The sequence below is a fragment of the Rhipicephalus microplus genome, unplaced genomic scaffold (assembly GCF_043290135.1).
Source record: "Rhipicephalus microplus isolate Deutch F79 unplaced genomic scaffold, USDA_Rmic scaffold_14, whole genome shotgun sequence".
Lineage (NCBI taxonomy): Eukaryota > Metazoa > Arthropoda > Arachnida > Ixodida > Ixodidae > Rhipicephalus > Rhipicephalus microplus.
In genome coordinates, this window is record NW_027464587.1 from 18,363,103 (window position 1) to 18,386,677 (window position 23,575).

Below are 23,575 nucleotides of genomic sequence, written 5' to 3' on the forward strand. Positions count from 1 at the left end.
TGTGGCCACTCATATGGTGCCTTGGAAGGAATCCTTAAACAAGCACTGACTATAACCACAGAACTTCTTAAGACAACTGGACCCGCACTCTCCCCCACGAAATATACTTTAAAGCTCTTTTACCCTCAACGAAATTCGGAAGAAGAAGAGCAGCAAGTATTGCTCAAAGCTGAGAACAACCAAACGATACCGCAAAGATATACGGTTAAGGTACTGGGGCTAACGTTAAGCGCCAAGGAGGGCCACAGCAAGGAAACACTCAAGCGCCTTGAAAAAAAAAGCACAAAATGCAAGAGGCATTGCTAGATTCGCAAACAAGAGAGCAGGCCTCCTAGAAGACAACATCATGAAGGCGTATCACGCCTTTCTCGTAACTCACGTAGCGTACGCGTTCCCGTTTCTGAAACTCACGAAGGCTGAAATCAAAAAGGTCGACTGCATGCTTCGCAAGGGACTGAAAACGGCACTCGGCTTGCCCAATAGCACGAGCAACGAGAAACTCGAGCAACTCGGTCTGCATAACACAGCCGAAGAAATTTTTGAGGCTCCGAAAGTGGCACAGATCACACGCCTGTCGTTGACGCAGGCAGGCCATCTCATCCTACGAGACGCTGGCATTTGCCCAATTTTTCAAGCAGAGAAAAAAAACCCAACTTGGTAATGACGTGAGGAAACACAATAGAATTGAGCCTATCCCCCGCAACGTTCACCCAACGTTCAACAAAGGGCGAAGAAAGGACAGAACGAGGGCGCTCATAAACAAGGCAAAAAAAAAACACAACACGCACGCGCTATTCATAGATGCCGCCCGCTACTACGGCAGAGAGGCGTTTGCCATAGCGGTCGTTGATATAGACGGAAACCTCATAAACGCGGCAATCGTCAAAACAAGCCATGTCCACGAAACAAAGAAAATGGTGATCGCGCTAGCTTTGCAGAGCTGCCAAGCCTACTCCACAACATACACAGACTCTAACACGGTGGCACGAACGTTCGCGGCTGGCCTAGTAGCTAGACGCTCTCGAAAACTCATCGTGAACGCAATAAGAGAGTAAGAGAGCAAAGAAACCCTTATTAAAGAAGAGAAAGCTCAAATCTACGTATCCTGCAGGTTCCCAGCCCACATGGGACAGTTACCGGGACTCGACTACTGCAATCCCAACGAACAGGTCAACCACCTGGCGCGTGAGTTTACACGCCACGCCACGAACAACGACCCCTCGACAAGTGAGCGATACGAGAATCTCTCCATCAAGGACAAAGCCCTCACATACCACGAGATCGCTTCACATTACCGGGGACAAAGACGTACCTTTCCAGCACCGCACCCGAACCTTAACAAAGCACAAGCTCTAACTCTAAGAAGATTGCAAACACGTATGTACATAACACCATTTACCTTACACAGAGTCGACCCCGACACGCCACCCACATCCACCCTTTGCAGCCATTCCTATTGCAATTTCGAACACATGCTTTGGCTGTGCCCTACCCACAGCGCAGCGCAACTGAATACCCAAGAGGCTTATCAGGAAGCCCTCAAGAGCAGTGAATACAAGCAGCAACTACAGGCAGTCTAGAGGGCCCGGGACATCGCTACAAGCCTTCGGCTGCCAGTGCCATACTGGGTGGAGCCTCCAAGTTGAATTAAAGGTCGGAATGGCCCTTTCTCAGCCTCCTCAGGATATGTTTCAACAAAGTCAATCTCTCTTTCTCTCTGGCAGTGCTAAAGTCCCTAAAAAACAATTAAAGTAGCGCCCACGACCTCCTCGTGGTAGCGCTAACCGCATCCCTCCACCTCTACCTACTCGCTCAGCAACCACAGCAGCGCTTCTAGAGTGTCCACCAGGAAACATTGAATGCGAAAGCACGGGGGCGCACTCGAAATGTCATAAAGTTCTCTATGTGCCAGACGCTTTGCCATTTCAGGCACTGCTGCGCCGTGTGTTCATGGAGCGGCTGTGCTTCGGGTACAGTGTACTGGAAGAGCGCAGTGGAATGAGTGAGGTGGCCGCGCCACATCTCGGCTGATTCTCCGGTGGGTGAAGGTAGCGGCGGCGCTGTTGTCCCGTGGTACTGAAGATCTCGGGAATGTCTGCCTTGGAAGCGTGCGCGCCGTAGCCTGCAAAAGCGTGTAATTGCTGGTTTTTAGCGCGTTTAGTACGTTTCTGAGCGTTTATAGGTGGACTCACTTGCTACGCGCCATGGTGCACGAGTGAACATGCAGGCACGACGAAATTGCGTCGATACATTCACTGTGTCAAGAGCCTGCCGACCCACACACACACACACACACACACACACACACACACACACACACACACACACACACACACACACACACACACACACACACACACATACACACACACACACACACACACACACACACACACACACACACACACACGCGCGCACACACACACACACACACACACACACACACACACACGCACACACACACACACACACACACACACACACACATACACACACACACACAAGTGCATGCATTTAGGTTACACGTCACCACCACATTAACAATGCAAGCTACTACTTTTAGGCGGTGCATTTCTCGTCCGACTACGTTAGACTTGAACTACTTTTAGGAGGGTAGGACGTCATACTGTCGAAAAGGCGAAACTTACAGTGTGCACTTGTACAGAGACACGCTATATTCAGCTTCGCCAACTGTAAACCTTCGGCGCAAGGCTGGCACTCAGATTTTTTTCAGGGGGGATACAGCAGAATGACTAACTTTGGCAGTTGGTAGTCGCTGTGAGTGCGTGTAAATATTTTAGTACACCCTGAAAAATTTGCATACGAAAAAATTTCGTGGTATAGGGGGTTCAGGTTCCTTTCCTCTCCCCTCTCTACTAACGACCTCTTGGTTTTGCGTGCGTTTGAAACGGTATTTGTTTTATTCTCACAACATTCTGAGTGCAGCTAACTTCCAATTATTCTGTAATAATTCTGTATTGTTAAGTTATTCTGTATATTGTACACGCGTAACCAACAAAGAAAGACTCAAGACAAAAGAAATCAGTATAAGGCACGCTTTTTGAATTATTTTCAATCTTTCAGAGGGGTTTTTATGAAGCTCAAATTCAGAAAATTGGCGTGTCATGCTTCATGGGCTACGGCATCATGTGCTAGACTTGAATGATGGGCAGGTACGAAGAAATCTGCATTTAGAAAGTGCGATGGAGGAGCCGAAGCGCATAGCAGTTCCTGCACGCGGTGCGCGGCTCTTTCAGTACTCTTCGACTGCAGCGCCACTGCTACGGGTAACGCGGACATGGCAGAAGAAAAAGAAGGTCCGTCATTTAATGCGAGGAGTGAAGGAGCAGCTTATCGCTGGCCTCGTTCGCTGTCCCCCAAAGACCGTGGCGGAATTTTTGATCTTTTTCACTTTTTCCCACACACACACACACACACACACACACACACACACACACACACACACACACACACATACATATATATATATATATATATATATATATATATATATATATATATATATATATATATATATATATATATATATATATATATATATATATATATATATATATATATATATATATATATATATATATATATAAAGAACTACGTTTTAACAACCACTGTCAAAACATGTCCAGATGCCAGGGCACTCTTTCGAAAACATCAAAGCCACAATATTACAATCCGGGTTTAAAACTCATCATGACCGAGAAGTTCGCGAGTCCTATCTCATTAACAAGTTCAACACTTTGCACTCAGGCATCAACGAAAGCGTTGGACGCGTTACTTTCCTTTCTATGTAGCATTGTCCATCACAGGAATGCGTTAAATGCCCCCCAACCCATGCCATCGTTTCTTCTCTCATTTGTTTGATTATATATATTTTTTGTGTGTGCTTCCATTTATTATATGTGCGCATGCAGTAGTTTGGCATCAAACTTGACGCTTCAGTTACCAGTTGAATTTTGTTTACTGTCCCTCGGGTATCTTACAGTGTGCGTGACATGTGCTCATGATATTCGCTTGGCTTATGAAGTGCTTTATTGCTTTAAAAATTTGCCCTACGCATAAAAATTTGCCCTACGCTGAAGCTATGCGCTCATATCTTGAGTTATCCACAGCGATATTGTTGCTCAATACTCGTATCAAATTATACTGACAATGTTGTTTTGGTATTGCTTTCGCACTTTCTAATCACTATTCTGATCAATTGTGTGATTTCAACGGCCCTTAAAAGGGGCATCTGCTTGTCTACTCTTTATTCCCTGACGAAGGCCGTGCCACGGCTGAAACGTTGGCATAAAAGTATTGCTCTTTCGTACGTGTACTCGCTTGTGTTCTTTATACGTACCAGACCCCTTGAACTTCCTGCTGAATATATATATATATATATATATATATATATATATATACCTTGATTCACAGCGTCACCGGCAACATCTAGCCGATAGTGTTCATATAATTGCTATCGCAATAAAACATCATCTGTTCCAACGTGAAGTCTTTTATACATCATGCGTACAGGATCACGCGTCAACGTTATCAGTGGTGGTCACGCAAGCTTTGGTATAATCGTGGGTGTGCGTTTCCAGCACAGTCTTAACAAAAGAATCTACTACAAACGGCAAGTTTCTCGCATGCTTAGCGCGATCTGCGAAAAATATTGCTCACAGTCTTTGTGTGAACAGAGCACATCAAAATATAGTTGTGGAAACATGTTTACTGCACAACATTGACTTGTATCATCAAGCCCAGTTTCTTTTTCACTTCTCTTCATCTGTTGTCAATTTTCTTTGGTATTGTTGTTATTCACAGTATTTTTGTTTTTGTTATTCATTTTAGCATCAGTGTTGCAATACTTTTTATTGTCTGTTATGTATTCTGTAACGATTTTGTTTTTTTTGTTCTAAGCATTTGCTGAACTAGGCCTCATTTTTAACTCCCTAACGCCTCCTCTCCCCCGCTTTGTAATAACATGTTTAGGGTCGTTAAGTGTTTGAAAACTATGAAGAAGTTGATGATGATGATGCGAACTTGGGGTCGGGAAGGCAGATGCGGTCAGGTGTAATGTCCTGCTATTTATTTCACGGCAAAAAAAAACGAGAAAACATTAGGGGTACGGGCATGGGCCAAGTGTGCGACTTTCGGGCTACACCACTGTATGGTAGGTAGGTGTACGTTTTGTTGGTGGCTTCTTTCGCTTATTTCAATATCACTCGCGTCATAAAAACGTGCCCCTGTGGGCGATGATAACTTCTGGGGTGTTGTAGCAATATGTTCTCAACGAAGAACTCTGCTACTACGACGGAACCTTCTGTAGGCAGAGACCTGGTTTTAGCGCTGCGACGATTCACTCGTGGCAGGATTTTGCCATTGAAAATAGCCACGGCAGAAACACGAAGGAAAGAGAAGGCCGGAGGAAGACTCCAGGGAGGAAGGGCACTGTGTTGAGTAACAACATGTTGTAAAAGAACGAGAGAGAGGAAGCAGAGTTTGCGGCTGTATTTATGCAAAAATAGAGAGATGAGGTTAGTGGTCGGAGTATCATCCGAGTACTGAGCAGGCAATACTTGCGAGCAGTTTGTCATTCAGTCCAATGGTTCACAGAAACCGCAACAACGTTGGTAGATGGCAGCTCGAGTAAGCCCCAGGGTCTCTATAAGGAGTCCTGCAGCTGGCCAGTAGTGAGGCTGTAAATTTCGCTCTTTCGTGGCTGAAGCGGGTGCAGTCACGGTGAAGATGCGCGACTGTTTCCCTGACTGTTTCCCAGGTCGGTCTAGGCACCACACAGGGGAGGATGGTCTTGCGTATAATTCAAGGGCAAAGAAGTGGCGCCATGGGCAGCAATGGTGTGACTGAACGTTGTACAGGGCCTTTCAGCAGGTAAAGATGCCAGATGGTGCGAAGGTACCCGGCAAGGTGTCGGACATGTGCCGTGAGGGAATTGGTGGTTATATACATGGTCATAGGATGATCGCCAGCATTGACAATTGCTGCCGCTCTAGACGCACAATTATTAAGAGCGAGGCACGTCATTAGAGCCTGTGCATGCAATGCCTGGAGTATATACAGGTTAGTTTTGGAGGTATTTCTCATCACAAGAATACTGTTTTTCAGACAGACGATAAATGAGGCATTGTAGAGGTGCAGTATTGACTGCATAGAAGAACCCCACGACTCCAGAAACTTGAGAAGGTGAGCTATGGTAGTCAGCCATTCATCTTGGTTGATACAGCGTACTCAAGACGCCAACGAAGAAAGCGAAACTCAAACGGGCGGTGACTAACCACTAAAATTTATTTGCGAGAAAGCAGCGCATATATATGTGAAATACGAAAAAAATGGTTGATTCCTCCGTCATAGGAACCGGTAAAGCACGAAATTGGAACATGTGTTGAGAGTAGCAGTTTTCTGCTACTCTCTATTTACTATGCATTGATATAAGAGAGCTTGCCCTATTGCAAAACCAGCGCCACTGGGTACCAGCGTCCAGCGCCTTGCCTGATTATGGGCCCAGAATGGCGCTGGTACCAGCGCCTCCCAGCGCAGGTACAGGGATGCTGGAGCGGCAGCCTTCCAGTACTCTTCGCAAAATGACTTTACAGGGTTGAAACGGGGGTGCCCATTCGCCATGAATAAACAAATATATATATTCGAATAGCGCACAGTCACATTGAAAATAAAAAAAAAATTAAAATTATTAAAATAAAACGCTTTCTTACAAGATTCCAACTCGCCACTTCCTGATTTTGAACCAAGGAACCTACACACTACGCCACGCCAGGACATGCTGGTGGGGTTGTGCAATTGCTATTTATCGAAGAACGCACTCTTGAACTTCATGTTTTAATGTCGCACAGTCAAGACTGACACAATATTCCTTTCCAAATAACAATTGCGTCTTGATTAGACAGTGGCGAACGGCTTTCGGGCACCGAATGACGTGCAGATATTAGCAAGTGTGCAAAGTTTTTTGAAGCATCCAAATCTTAACTCTGAAAAATCTCACTATGACTGGAGGAGCAGCCACAGATTGTCAGCTGTTGCTGCAGATAGTTTCTTGGTTTGAAAGTTGGTTCTCGTACTTGCTACTGGTCAGCATGTACAGATGATTTTTATGTCTTGTTCGGTAGATATCCGCGCACACGAGTATTGAGTATTTTTTTTTTTCGCTCAAGCAACGATCTAGGAGTACACAGCTGGCGTGCCAGATTACATATTTGCAGTTATATCAATACCTGCAACTAAGAAACCGCCGAAGAAATGACTATTGCAATCCACTAAAAACGTGTCCCAGTATGTTAGTTTACTAACGCGTACCAAATTACTAACTCAAAATTGCGTGTTCTTACATACGAGTCGGAAAGGTACCGGCTCCTGCACTCTGAAGGTACACTCTAAGAACTTTTACACCCTAAAAGGGTTAAAACGCGTGTACGCATTAAAAGCACTCTTATGAACACCTTTTTTACACTATTTTTTAAATTTGAAGTGTTCGTGAATAAAAAAACCTCAAAAAATCCCATTTACACCCTTATGTTTAGGGTGTTATGAACAAGGCTACAAATGATTGCTTGATATGTGGGGTTTAACGTCCCAAAACAACCATATGATTATGAGAGACGCTGTAGTGGAGGGCTCCGAAAACTTCGACCACCTGGGGTTCCTTAACGTGCACCCAAATCTAAGCACACGTGCCTACAAGGCTACAAATGCATGACATTTTCGAGCAGTTTTGCTTATACTGTTAGTATACATTAACCATCTCGATACCAGCAAGGCTCCTACTACTAGCTGCTTGCGGGTCTAGTAATGAATCGAAGCAGAAAGTAATGTGAGAGTAACGCAGTTTTCATCGATAAAGCACGCAAACTACTATAAGACGGAAGATACAATAGGAGTGCCGCTTGTTGAATAGGGCACGGGCCAATTCTTCTGTATCTGTTTTTTTCATCTGTGTCATTTTCATGATTAGTCAACACTCACAAAGTGCACCGAATTGCCTGAACAAGGTAATGTTGCACACACTGGTGTAGCCATGCTTAGAACACCCTCCCTTCCCCGTCCCCATAAGATCGAAGCTTTTAAAGGTGGAGATAAAAAGTCCGCCACCTGAAAAAAAAAAACAACAACACACAGTTGTTTAGCCATAGCCACCACGTCACCGGGCCATCAGGCACCTTAAAACGAACATTGACGTCATGTATTTTAGCAGGGACGTTTTATTTAATTACTGTAGCGAATGGTCCTCTTCATTTGTCCTTAAAAGTGCGTCATGGAAATTAGGAAGAGGACACCGACCATAACAAAATGCCGAATAAGGACATTTCGGTGACCTTGACGCAGCCTTGCTCACAATGACGGGAGCCTTGTTGGCTAAATTGTGAACAAAGCTCCCCTCAGGGGAGCCGAAGCGCATTCTCTAGTTCTCTCTCTTTTTCTCCGTTTTTTGTGGATCCCCTTTTAATTTATGTAACTTCCCCAGCAGACGTGCTTCGGTCAAAGCCTTGACTTTGGAGGTAGTGAGAAAACAACATTGATGAAATATTTTCAGCCACAGTATTGTTCCAAGGTCTGCAAGCTAAGTACAAATGTATTGTCGCAACGTGAAGACCGAAATAGTAATTAACAGGTTGAGAAAGTAGCAGCTGGTTAATATCTTTTTACTGCGCGCCAGAGCGTTTCTCTTCATACTTGTTATTGCTTTCTGCTTAAAAGCGTGCAGATGCGCGTATGCGCTGTCGTCTTCTTCTTCCTAACAGGAAGCACGTGGCAATATGTTCTCATCAAATAGTGTAACGACCGATGCATGCAATGTTGCAATGTCTTTACCGAATTGAAAGTACTGATAAAATATCGCCTGCGTGACCCTGAATTTGCAGTCCCTAAAGACCCATAGAGCTAAGCGAAAAGCATCAGCTTAGCTTTTTTACGAGTATTCACTACATTAGGTCGGTGAAGGTGCGCTAAATATTGCTCCCGAATATTACGAATGCGCGCTCTGACTAGTAGCTTGTGCATGCTGCACTGCACCGTCACAATGTTCACTGCGATTCAGGTGGACCGTTAAAGAACGAGTATAACGCAACAGATCACTGCTGCAAAAAAAAAAAAAAAAGCAGCGCCCACGCTATCAGTAGTGGGCCGGAGCTAGCGTTAAACCGCATCTAGCCAGTGTGTCAATGCACCGACGTCATGAAGTCTCGTCGACTAAAAAACCTTGGCAGCCCGGAATCGCTGCACGCGGGCGCAGAGCGTGGGAAAGGGACCGTTTCGTCTTACATGTCACTGCGTGCGCTGGCGAAAAACCCTCCCGTGTGTGTGCGTGTGGTGCGCATGCCTTCTCGATCCCTAGAGTTTATTAGTCGGTGTTTAGTTTGAAATGTGCCTGTACTCTGTGCTCCACCAGTGTGTTCTGTCAGTGCTGATTATTGCGGAAGTGCACCATCCTGAAGACTGCACCAGCGAATTCATAGTGTGGAGCACTCGAAGTGAAACAGTGAGTACCGCTTTCACGTTGTTCCGTTCAGCGCTTTGTTAACGGCGTGAGCTCGAGATTAACGCCTTCAAATAATTTTGTTTTCAAGTAGTTGATGACAAATCAGCATTTGTTTGCATAGCGAGAATATTTGTCCGAACTGTTTCACGGGGATGATGGCGGAGTGTGATTGTGGGCAAGTTTTTTGTTTGTTTAGATAGTTTGGAGTACAAAGCACAGTGAGCGTGCGCCGCTGAGGCTCAGCGAAGAATTTGAATAGATTTTCGCGGTGCCCTTTCTTGGCAGCCGTGTTTAACGAGGCCTGCCCGTGATGCACACCGATTCCAGTTCACTAATTAATGCATGGGTGCGGTGCCTGTTAGCTCTCAGCATCCACCGTATTCAAGATGCATATGCTTTGGCATGGTGGTAGTTCATTTGCTCTCTTATTTTCTTTTTGCACAAAAAGACCGAGAACGAAAAACAAGGGCGTGGTGTCCATGTCGCTCTTTTCGGTTCTTTTTCGTTTTGTGCGGTAACACTACCGTGATAACTCAGGTCGATGCATCGGGTGGCAACAAAGCTAATTGCTTCGCGTTAGGTGCGCCTCGTGAAATTTAGCTACTTGCTAATACATTCAATTTTGTTAAATTCGTCTTCACCGGTATTTTCGTTCACCCGCAACGTAGCGTGACACTGCCGACAGCCGTGCCTGTGTACCAGATCGAGCAATGAAACTGGACTTTTGTTTGAACAGACCTTTCGTCTGTGTGTGTGGTCGAATCGCCTACTTCAACAGTTCAAACGCTTGTTTGAACATAACTGCTAACGTTTGAGGACATTTCATTCAGATTGTTTCCATGATGTGTATATTTCAAAATATTGTTGTTATTCAGAGTTTTATTTCCATCGCCTCGCTTTGGCGTTTAACTTCACCAAGTACTTCTTATGTTAAAGGTATTTTGGCTATGTGAAGCGTATTATTAGTTTTTTGTTGCCCAAAAATATTTTATTGTTATACATACTGCATAGTATCTGTGCATGTGTTGCAGCCATAATGTTAGACTGAGTAGCATATTTCTCTGGGAACACAACAGGCACAGCCACTGAACAGCCTACGTTGCATCGGAAAGGATTGTTTGATCGATACGTGGGGTTTAATGTCCCAAAACCACCATGTGATTATGAGAGACGCCGTAGTGGAGGGCTCCGGAAATTTAGACCACCTGGGGTTCTTTAACGGGCACTCATATCTGATATCTGAGCACACGGACCTACATTTCCGATTCCGTCGGAAATGCAGCCGCCCAAACACCAGTACACACGCACCAAACCCCAGTAGTGCAAGCAATAACCTGTAGCATAAGGTTCAACCGAACATAACGCCAAAGCAAAAAACAATTAAGCCCATATGTTAACATCTGCCTTTATTATTAAAAACTGCAAATGTGACAATCAGGACTCTGAAGGCATTCTGCAAAATTTTGAAATATGTCACGGGACCAAGTTTCTTTGTCTCTACACTAAAAATTCATTGTTTTCAATACAATAAATCTCCACAACTTTCAAAAACATCTGCGATAGTCGGGCAAACAACTGAGACCTATGGCGTTTGATTGACACCTATACAATAGAAATAAAACACGTAGAAAGAGTATGCGAGTTCCTGGAGTCACATTTACAACCTATTACAACTCGCAGTATAAATTTCGACAGTAAAAAAGAAAACATTCCACAAGGTAGTGTAATTGGGGTTGTATTATTGTAATGTCAGTGTTGGTATACTTCTAACTTCAAAACCACTCGTCACTGCTGCTTGCCCAATCATCTTCAGCTGCTGAGATGACTGGTGCCTTCGAGCGAAGAGGGGCGAAGCTGTTCTTTCTGTACAGAAAATTCAATCGCGGAAACCTAAAATAAATACACAAAGAACAATGACCGAAATTTCACAAACAGTGCAACATACAGTGTGCACCATGCATAACTAACTGCTTTCTTATGTGTAAGTATAAATTGAGTTCATAGCAAGCATATTCAGAGGCATCGGGCTCCACTACAGTGAGAAATGGTAGAAAAGGTATGCTGAGCAATAAACACAATAAAAAGCGCGCTGTGGCAGAATCATTATACCTTTCGTACCGTAGATATGAACCTTAGTTTACCCTTTGTGCTTGCTTGCACAGGCAAATAAAAAGGTGCTGCTCCAAGTTGATAATGTTCCATTAGCTGTATGCAACGACCAATCTAAATGAATGTCAAGTTTTATGCCTAAGTATGCATCAACACAGCTACATGTGTATTTCTGCAGATCTACCATGGTACTCATTCGATTAGTTTATTAAAAGGAATACAGAACAACGCGCAACAAAATATACATATTTTATCTGGATTGCACAAAAGCACAATGCCACTAAGCATACATGACGGTATGCGCATTGAGAATGTATTCAGTGCAGGTAACTTGTAAAATTAAGTGCTGTACAGTTACGTATTAAAATGCGAATGATACTAGTGTTCTTTAACTGGCTCACATTGACACGATTACATAATGAATGAATTGGCTATTGGGTCATTCCACGTCAGACGTGGAATGACCCAATATATTCGAAAAAAATCGCGCTGATTTTACTGCATTAACAAAGGTAACTGCTAGAATATTTCGCAGACAAATAATATTTGTTCACGTGGCAGCCTCCTGAACTTTCCGGAATCTCATCTGGATGCTTGTGAAAAAAATTATTTCATAAGTACCTCTTCTTTTTCGGTGCCAAATTCGGTTTAAAAGTTAAGGGAAGGGCTTGCGTAAACTGTTTGAAGCGCAGTTATGTTATTACCATTTTTCGACCACATACGCCTCAAACTATTTAGCCGAAGTGTGTTATATCTGCATTTTTTATATCTACATTTTTCTATACCATTACTGCACTTTGAATGAATATCTGAAGAGTGAATACTGAATTCGTGCGTTCGTTCATGCCATTACAATGAGGGTGTTAGGGGGACGTGAACAATTGGTGGACACCATTGCGTTCTAGAAATTGCTTGGATTTTCCAGTTGTGAAAGCTGGTCCACGATCAGATAGAAACTTCTTGAGTTTTCCTGCAGCAAAGTTGGCTGTGATGCACGAAATGTATGCGTCACAAGTTTCGTTCTTGTGAGGAAACGCGCAGAATAACCACGTAGAGTAATTCATTGCCAAGTGAATAAACTTCTTTGTCGAGCCGTATCCTGAAAAGCCATCAATAGTGTGCATTGCTAAAAGATCAGAGTTGTTCTGCAGGTGGTGGTGACTCGAGAGATCCGAATCTCTTGGTTTTCGGCTTCTTGCAACGCTGACATGTGTCACAGTGGCGGACGTACGATGAAACATCTGTGATGATTTCCGGCCAATAGTAGGATGATGACAACAAGCCCAGAGTTTTTTTACTCCGACGTGTCCGAACGGACAGTGTGCTTTCTGCAGAAGGCCCAGTCAAAGCCTGGGAGAAACGTACACTTTGAGAATTCTTTTACGTGTCACGATAGTCATCCCGTTTTCCGTTGTGTACTTGCAGCGAGGGTGGTCATCTTGGTAAGTTTGAAGTTCTGGTAATGAAAGGAGTTGAATCATAGGGCTCCGTGAAAATTCGCCCGCCTCGATGTTTTCACTGCCTTTCTGAAGTCGAATGTTAACGTCATACATCGGCAGCTTCAGAGACCACCGAAACAGCCGGCCAGGGTTTTTTTATGTTTTTGAGCCATTGTAAAGCAGCATGCCCGATGACAACAGTGAATGGTCGTCTATGGAGATAGCAGTGCCACTTGTCAACAGCGTCAATAATGGCGAGGCATTCGAGCTCTGTATTGGCTTAATTTAATGCTTGCGTGAGTAGCTTGCGCGAGTGATAGGCACCGGGGTGTTCTTTACCATCATAATCTTGTGGCCTCAGAACTGCACCTACGCCTACGTTAGATGCGTCGCAATAAAGAATGCATGGTTTCTAGCAAGAAAAAAATTCGTAAACTTGGTTCTTCGGTCAGACAGTATTTCATGTTCTCAAATGCTTGTTCACATAAGGAATCCCATTCCCAAGGTGTGTCCTTCTACAACAGCTTCGTAAGCGAGAAATCTATGTCACTGAAATGCGGTATAAACTGGTGGTAAACGTTGGTGGTGCCTAAAAAACGCTGAAGCTCTACCGGGGATTTCAGTCTGGGAATCGCAATACAGCTTCTATATTTCTTCGTATAGGCGACACTATACCGTGCGACACTCTGTGACCCAGATATTCAATAGAATCTTGGGCAAAATGGCACTTCTTCAGTTGAAGTTTTATATTCTCCATTTTTAAGGCATGCAATAGAGCTTGGAGGTGATGTAGGTGCTCAGTGTATGCGTCGGAGAAGACTACGATATCATCAAAATAATTAACGACATTCTTTAAGTTATCTTTTCTGATAACTGATTTCACAGCTGTTTCGAACGTAGTAGGAGCATTTCTCAAACCGAAAGGTATAACAAGCCACTCATATTGGCCATTCGGCGTGACGAAAGCTGTGTTTGGGATGCTCTCTGGGTTTATTTTGACATGCCAGTAGCCTGATGTGATTGATATTCAATGTCGAAAAATATTTTGATTTTACCACGTAGTCTACAACATCGTATATACGCAGAATAGGTTGGTATTCAGGCACAGTGACAGAGTCAAGCTTTCGATAATCAATGCATAAACGTGTGCGTCCGTCACCTTTTTTCTCTGCGAGAATGACGGGAGCCGCGTATGGGGAAAAAGATCGACGCACTACACCTTGCTTGAGAAGTAAGTCCACTTGCCTGACAATTGTCTCTTTGTCGGCCGGGGAGCATCGATACGGTGGTCTGTGGATAGGGACGTTGTTGTCGAGGGCAACGCAGTGTCGTTCATCCGCGATTCATCCGAAGTCCATCTGATACTTTGAGAAAATGTCCTCGTAACTGTAAAGCACCTCTCTCAAAGCAGCTTCTCGTGATGGTGGAAGGTGCGTGACATTAACGGGTTGGAGTGGGGTTGTATCGGCGCTGAACACACACCTTTGAGCTTGAAAGGAATTCTGCAGAGCTTTGTTGTCTTGAAGCAAAGCCATCGTGTTGAAGTCCAGTGACTGGTTGAAAAAGGAAGCGTTGTCCAGTCCTAGCAAGAATTCAATCTTCATGCCTGGTAGAACGTGTGCATGGACTGCCCGCTTTCTCTTCCCTATTTTCAGCTGTATGTGTACGCGGCCCAAAGTTATTGTGGTTGAAGTGACTTGTTGGACACTAATGCATGGATCCTTTAGCAACTGCAGCTTGAGTTTTTTGAACACAACTTGATTGGTACAGGTAGTAGTCGCTTCTGTATCCTGAGTTGCGTTCATCATGTGTCTGTTCACAAGTGCACCAAAACGTATTAATGAAGCATTGGGTGGCCCTCTTCGTTTCACTGGTTGTCAATTAGAGCAGACACCATTTTACGACGACGGCCCTCATTGTGCCAGTGAAACTGGTTTGGCAAACCTGCGGATGCACAATGTCAGCACTCACTGTGAGGGGTGCGCATCGATCCTGCAGGAAGCCATGCTCGCGTAGAATGAGACTCTCGATGCGTGAGCTGCCACTTATACGAGTGTTGGGAAGCATCTTGGTGGACAGAGTCTTCCGCACGGGCAGCAGCAAGCCACTTGGCCGGGGTGGTGCGTGTCAATCCAGTGAGGCACCTTTCGATCTCAGGTACACTATCGGTCAATCCTGATATCAGGTGAACGTCTTTCAAGTCTGCGAAGTGACCAAGGCACGTCTTCTCTTCTTAGTAGTACCTGATGCGCTGTTATTTTTTGAGCCTGCAGTGTATAAATTGGCGGAAAGGGTAGCTGACAGGTGCAGAAAATCGTGCTATCATCCTTCTTTTGATACCTTCCCACGTATCTTCTGCGCCAAAAGTCTCGGTGAGATACCAGCGGAATGCCTCACCTTCCAGGTACTCGCTGATGCAGTCGATGCGATCTTGTTCGGACCAGCTGACGTTGCTCGCCTTCGTTTCGAAGAGGTGCAACCACTTGTCAACAGGGACGTCGTCTCGGGCTCCGGTGTATTTCGGCAGGCTGATCAACTTCTTTGGTAGGCTCATGATTTTGCTGCGGTAGATCCTGTCAACTTACTGTAACGGATGAGACATGGCGTCAGTCAGAACACCAGTTTATTCTCACTCTTCCTCTTCCTCATCTTCCTTTCCCCCATTCACCCATAAAGCGTCAAAGATATGCATGGGTTGCTTTATCATGTAGAAAACTTTCTACAGATCAAGAAGTTTTAAAAAGCCAGTGAACTCTGACGCTTTTTTACCTCTTCGCCTTTGTGTGTCCTTTATTTAGTGTATATTTGTTTGTGAACGCTCTACGTACGTATAGGCAATAAAGAAAAAAGGCCTTGGCACAGATGGTAGCTTGCTCAGAATCTTCTGTCATGGGTCTGGAGGTCATGGGTTTGATTACCGTCCGCAAGTTTTTTCTTTGTCTCCTGATTGTGCGTATTTTTCGGTGTCATTTCCGTTACGAAAGTACGTCACTGAAGTGTTCAGTGTCCACAGCCAATTAGCCCAGTATTATGTACTTGCCTATGAAAAGAGCATTGACACGAAATTTCAAACACAAGATGTGACGTTCATTCAATCGCTTGGTATACATGAGTTTTTTATCGAAATATGAATCGAGTCTGTTACGTAGAAGCCGCTCTATTTTGAGCGCAAAAAGCATCGAAGGCTCATCGGCGCGTTCCCGGCCACAGGACATCGACAGTATCCTCACGTGTTCTGCAGGCTTCTATGCCCTACCTCAGGCGCCAAATGAGAATGAGTGAGCAGCCATGACGTCGAAAATTTAAGTGTTGTCATTGCGGTGTTTACAGGTGGTACACTCTAAAAATTTTTACACCCATAAGGGCGTATTTATTTTGTCCCATGGGCAACACTCTTTTAGGGTGACTAGAAACACCCTAAACAATAAGGTGTTTAGAAACACCCTGAAACTATAGGGTGTAAAAAACGTTACAACCTACCTTAACATGTGTTTATGAACACCCTAAACTATGGGGGTTGGATGAAGCTACACCCATATGAGTGGGGTGTACACTGAAAACCCTTTTGAAACGACGGCAGTTATATGGATGAGCATACTTGATCAAATGAAGCGCAATTAATGGGCAACAAAAGCAGAGACACAGGAGGTGACGCTTAGACTTGTGTGTTGAGGAGAGCCGTTCACAGCACTTCATCCTATCAAATATGCATCACCAACTGGCCGAAGCGTTGTTCTCAGGGAGAAGCATATATGAACCTTCTCTGTGGCTGACAGGAAAGAAGGAAGATACTGGTCTCACCCACTGCGCTTATACCTGCATGCATGCAGCTGATAAAATAAGGTACCATGGTCTTGAATGAGATGCATGAGACCAGTGCATGTGTACGTAGACTGGGCCGTAAACGACAAAGACGCGGAAGGCACACACACACACACACACACACGCGCACACACACACACACACACACACACACACACACACACACACACACACACACACACACACACACACACACACACACACACACACACACACACACACACACACACACACACACACACACACACACACACACACACACACACACACACACACACACACACACACACACACACACACACACACACACACACACACACACACACACACACACACAGTAGTGCAAGCAGCAACCTGTAGCGTAAGGTCCAACCGAACATAACGCCGAAACAAAAAACAATTTTAAGCCCATATGTTAACATCTGCCTTTATTATTAAAAACTGCAAATGTGACAATCAGGACTCTGAAGGCATTCTGCAAAATTTTGAAATATGTCACGGGACCAAGTTTCTTTGTCTCTACACTAAAAATTCATTGTTTTCAATACAATAAATCTCCACAACTTTCAAAAACATCTGCGATAGTCGGGCAAACAACTGAGACCTATGGCGTTTGATTGACACCTATACAATAAAAATAAAACACGTAGAAAGAGTATGCGAGTTCCTGGAGTCACATTTACAACCTATTACAACTCGCAGTATAAATTTCGACAGTAAAAAAGAAAACATTCCACAAGGTAGTGTAGTTGGGGTTGTATTATTGTAATGTCAGTGTTGGTATACTACTAACTTCAAAACCACTCGTCACTGCTGCTTGCCCAAACATCTTCAGCTGCTGAGATGACTGGTGCCTTCGAGCGAAGAGGGGCGAAGCTGTTCTTTCTGTACAGGAAATTCAATCGCGGAAACCTAAAATAAATACACAAGGAACAATGACCGAAATTTCACAAACAGTGCAACATACAGTGTGCACCATGCATAACTAACTGCTTTCTTATGTGTAAGTATAAATTGAGTTCATAGCAAGCATATTCAGAGGCATCGGGCTCCACTACAGTGAGAAATGGTAGAAAAGGTATGCTGAGCAATAAACACAATAAAAAGCGCGCTGTGGCAGAATCATTATACCTTTCGTGCCGTAGATATGAACCTTAGTTTACCCTTTGTGCTTGCTTGCACAGGAAAATAAAAAGGTGCTGCTCCAAGTTGATAATGTTCCATTAGCTGTATGCAACGACCAATCTAAATGAATGTCAAGTTTTATGCCTAAGTATGCATCAACACAGCTACATGTGTATTTCTGCAGATCTACCATGGTACTCATTCGATTAGTTTATTAAAAGGAATACAGAACAACGCGCAACAAGATATACATATTTTATCTGGATTGCACAAAAGCACAATGCCACTAAGCATACATGACGGTATGCGCATTGAGAATGTATTCAGTGCAGGTAACTTGTAAAATTAAGTTTTGTACAGTTACGTATTAAAATGCGAATGATACTAGTGTTCTTGTACTGGCTCACATTGACACGACTATATAATGGAAGAATTGGCTATTGGGTCATTCCACGTCAGACGTCCAAGCCATTTTGGTGACCACCACAAATGTATTAAAAAAGATCGCGCTGATTTTACTGCATTAACAAAGGTAACTGCTAGAAAATTTCGCAAACAAATACTTTGTTGGTCACGTGGCTGCCTCTTGAACTTCCCGGAATCTCGTCTTGATGTTTTTGAAAAAAATTATTTCATAAGTATCTCTTCTTCCGTGCCAAATTTGGTCTACAAGTTAAGTGAAGGGCTTGCGAAAAGTGTTTGAAGCTCAGTAATATTATTACCAATTTTCGACCACATACGCCTGAAATAATTCAGCCGAAATGTGTTATATCTGCATTTTTTATATCAATACTACACTTTGAAAGAATATCTGAGGAGTGAATACTTAAGCTATGTTCACACTACGGTCGTAACGTGCGTAACAGCTCGTTCGTCGTATCGAACGCAACGGCTATAAAAAGCGTTACCGCAGTTATGCCGATACCTTTGTTCACATATACAGGTACGTACATTACGATTTTTACGATAGGCCAATCATATTTGTCGCTGTAGAATCGACGTCACTAGCGGTCCAATATGGCTCCCATCAACACGCGAGTGCTGGCCTAGTTGGAAGAAATTCACGCTCAAAATGAGCTTATAGTCGTGTATTCAATCGCCCAAAGACGGCGAAGGCGACAGAGAAGAGTTTGGGTGCGCCAAGTATTCCTCGACAGGGCCGTGGATGGCGACTTTCACAACCTTCTCGTCAAGCTCCGACTTGGAGACGCTGCGATGTTTCATAATTTTATGCGCATGTCGCCCCAGCAGTTCGACTTCCTTGAGAACTTAGTGAGACCACTCATGGCGAAGTAGCACTTCCTGCGCCGGCAGCTACCGCCATCGCCTCCGCGATGCTGCTGCAGCCGGGAGGACGGAAGTCCCGTCAGGTCTCGTGACCGGTTGTTGAAAACCGAAAGCTGATCGGTCATTGGCTGTGTCGTAACGGTCGTAGTATCGCAGTCGTAAAAGTTGCCTAGCCTTTAACAGTCTCACCCACGATTTATGCGTTCGTTGCGAACGTTGGTACCTTTACGTTCACAGTCTGAACAAGACGCATACGCTTGTTGTGCTTCCGCTTACGCGTGTTATGAAAAATCGACGCCTTACGACCGTAGTGTGAACATAGCGTTAATCCACATAAGGTATATTTGAGGAAAGATAGTTTAGACCTCTCAAGCTGTCAAACTTTACGAGAAAAAATCGCAAATTTCACAAAATAATTGTTTTGTCTATAATGAGACACAACTTGCGCCATGTGGTGGTTAATTAAAATAGACTTTGTACCTAAATCGAAGCAAATAAACAGTTCTTTTCATGTGCCAAATTTTGTCATAGCAATTTATGTTTTGAGAAAAAAATCACAGCATATCCACGGAGTTAATGATGATGAGTGGGGCGTAGCGTTCGTCCGTCCGGACGTACAAACGAATGGACAGACAGTCTGACGCCAGTATGGATGAAAAGAAAGACGGACGGACTCACGGACAGACCGACACACGGAAGCCTGGACTAATGGATGCACAGAAGAACGGACAAAAGCACAAATGTACGGACGAACGATTCGCCCCAAGAATCATCTTTTTGTCCGTGTATATGCTGTGAAAACCACTAACGCTATCTACTGTTCAACTCATCAAGTGGCTACATAATACTAGTACGACTACAGAGGAGGGAACGACCCACAGCCTCAAGAGCTTTGCCCCTAAGTAATTTTTGAAGTTCCAAGTTCCCCATTCGCCATTTGGTCATACAGCAGCCGACGCCTCGAAGTTCCCCATTGCCGTTGATGGTAAAATTCAAAAAAATATTTTATTCCTTGAAATAGAAATTGCAATGATGAAATTGTCACATAAAAAGAACTGTTTATTGGCTTTCAATTTAGGTAAAAGGTGATTTTCATTGGACCGCCACATGGTGCAAATTGCGTCTCAATACGGACAAAAATGACATTTTTGTGAAATGAGTGATCTTTCCTCGTAGAGGTTAACAGTTTAAGATGTCTGAAACTAATTTATCAGCAAAATACCTTTTCTGTGAAGTAAGTAGTCACAGCTCAGGTACTCATACAAAGGTCAGTATATCAATGAGAAACTGCAAACATAACACACTTTGGATAAATTCTTGCAGACGTATGTGGCCGAAAATTTGTAATATTATTGCTGAGTTTCAAACACCTAACATAAGCCCCTTTACTTAACATGTACCAAAGTTGGTATAAAAAAGGTGCGGTGCTTGTAAAATATTTTTTTTTTCACAAAAAACACCAGTCTGAAAAGTTTGAAAGGCAACCACGTGACCGAAAACTTTTTTCTCTCTGAAATATTCAAGCAGTTCACTGTTTTCAGTGCATTAATTCAGCACAATTTTTTTTTTCAAACACATTTGCCATAGCCGCGAAATTGGCTGGGAAATGTCGAATAAAATGACCCTGTTACCTTCACTCAATGACCATTGCATACTGCTAAACTAGGGCCATTTGTTTCAATCATGCTGTCAGGGTGAGAAGGCATAACTCCTTTCCGGTGCAGCGTAGGCTGTTCAGTGGCTGTGCGTGTTGTGTTCCCAGATAGATATGCTGCCCAGTCTTACATTTTGGCTGCAACACATGCTCAGATACCGTGCAGTATGTATAACATTAAAGTGTTTTTGTGCAACAAAAAACTAATAATACGCTTCACATAGCAAAAATACCTTTAACATCTGAAGTACTTAGCGAAGTTAAACGCCAAAGCGAGGTGATGGCAATAAAACTCTGAATAACAAGAATATTTTGAAATATACACATCATGGAAACAATCTGAATGAAATGTCCTCGAACGTTAGCAGTTATGTTCAAACAAGCGTTTGAACTGTTGAAGTAGGCGATTCGACCACACACACAGACGAAAGGTCTGTTCAAACAAAAGTCCAGCTTCAGTGCTCGATCCGCTACATAGACACGGCTGTCGGCAGTGTCACGGTACGTTTCGGGTGAACGAAAATACCGGTGCAGACAAATATAACGAAATTGAATGTAGGCAAACTTCGCGACGCGCACCTAACGCGAAGCAATATGCTGTGTTGTCACCCGATGCATCAACCCGAGTTATCACGGTAGTGTTACCACACAAAACGAAAAACAACCGAAAATAACGACATGGACACCACGCCCCGGTTTTCGGTTCTCGGTATTTTTTGCAATAAGATAAAAAAAGAAACTAAATGAACTACCGAAATGCCCAAGCATATGCGTCTTACATACGGTTCATGCTTAGATCTAACAGGCGCCGTCCCCACAGATGTATTAATTAGTAAACTAAAATTGATGAGCAGCACGAGTGGGCCCCGTTAAAAACGGCTGTCAACAAAGGGCACCGCTAAAATCTGTTCAATTTCTTCGCTGAACCTCAGCGGCACACGCTCATTCTGCTTTGTATTCCAAACAATCTAAACAAACAAAAAAACTTGCCCACAATCACACTTCACCATTATCCCCGTGAAACAGTTCGGACAAATATTCTCGCTAAGTAAACAAATGCTGATTTGTCAACAACTAGTTGAAAACAAAATGGTTGGAAGGCGTTATTATTGTGCTCACGCAGTTAACCAAGCGCTGAACGGAACAACGTGAGAGCAGTACTTACTATTTCACTTCGAGTGCTCCACAATATAAATCCACAAATCCAGTCTTCAGGATGGTGCACCTTCGCAATAATCAGCACTGAGAGAACGCACAGGTCAAGCACAGAGTACAGGCACATTTCAAAGTAAACACCGACTAATAAACTCTAGGGATCGAGAAGGCATGCGCACCACACGCGCACACACGGGAGGGTTTTTCGCCAGCGCACGCAGTGACATGTAAGACGATGTCGACCCCTTTCCCGCGCTGTGTGCCCGGCGCGCAGCAATACCGGGCAGCCAAGGTTGTCTAGGCGACGAGACTTCATGGCATCGGCGCGCTTTCAAACCGGCTAGATGCAGTTTAACGCTAGCTCCGGCCCACTACTGAAAGCGTGGCCGCTGCTTTTTTTGCGGCAGCGATCTGTTGCGTTATACCCGTTCTTTACCAGTGCATCTGAATCGCAGTGAACATTGTGACGGTGCAGTGCGGCCAGCACAAGCTACTAGTCAGAACGCGCATTTGTAGTATTCAGGAGCATTGTTTAGCGCACCTTCACCGACCTAATGTAGTGAATTTTGCTCAAAAAGCTAAGCTGATGCTTTTTGCTTAGCTCTATGGGTCTTTAGGGACTGCACATTCAAGGTCATGCAGGCGATATTCTATCAGCACTTTCATTTCGGCAAGGACATTGCAGCATTGCATGCATCGGCCGTCACACTATTCGATGAGAACATATTGCCACGTTCGTACTGCTAGGAAGACGTAAACGACAGCGCATACGCGCATCTGAACGCTTTTATGCAGCAAGCAATAACAAGAAAGAAAAGGAACGCTCTGGCGCGTAGTAAATAAAAATACTGACCTGCTGCTACTTTCTCAACCTCTTAATTTCTACTTCTGATTGATTGATATGTGGGGTTTAACGTCCCAAAACCACTATATGATTATGAGAGACGCCGTAGTGGAGGGCTCCGGAAATTTAGACCACCTGGGGTTCTTTAACGTGCACCCAAATCTGAGCACACGGGCCTACAACATTTCCGCCTCCATCGGAAATGCAGCCGCCGCAGCCGACATTCGAACCCGCGCCCTGCGGGTCAGCAGCCGAGTACCTTAGCCACTAGACTAATTTCTACTTCTGTTTTCACGTTGCGGGAATACATTTGTACTTAGCTTGCAGTCCTTGGAACAAGACCACGGCTAAAAATATTTCATCAATGTTCTTTTCTCACTATCTGCAAAGTCAAGGCTTTGACCGAAGCACGTCTGCTGGGGAAGTTACATAAATTAAAAGGGGATCCACAAAAAAACGGAGAAAAAGAGAGAGAACTAGAGAATGCGCTTCGGCTCCCCTGAGGGGAGCTTTGTTCACAATTTAGCCAACAAGGCTCCAGTCATTGTGAGCAAGGCTGCGTTAAGGTCACCGAAATGTCCTTATTCTGCATTTTTTTATGCTCGGTGTCCTCTTCCTAATTTCCATGACGC

At 44.1% G+C, this 23,575-nt stretch overlaps 1 long non-coding RNA gene across 1 annotated transcript; it reads right to left on the reverse strand.

The window, feature by feature from the left end:
• Positions 1 to 17,278: 17,278 nt before the first annotated feature.
• On the reverse strand, positions 17,279 to 22,335 carry LOC142784418 (uncharacterized). Its single transcript, XR_012888618.1, has 2 exons — positions 22,110 to 22,335; positions 17,279 to 17,790 (listed from the first exon to the last, which is right to left on the reverse strand). It is a non-coding gene; the product is annotated as an uncharacterized LOC142784418 (long non-coding RNA).
• Positions 22,336 to 23,575: the final 1,240 nt, after the last annotated feature.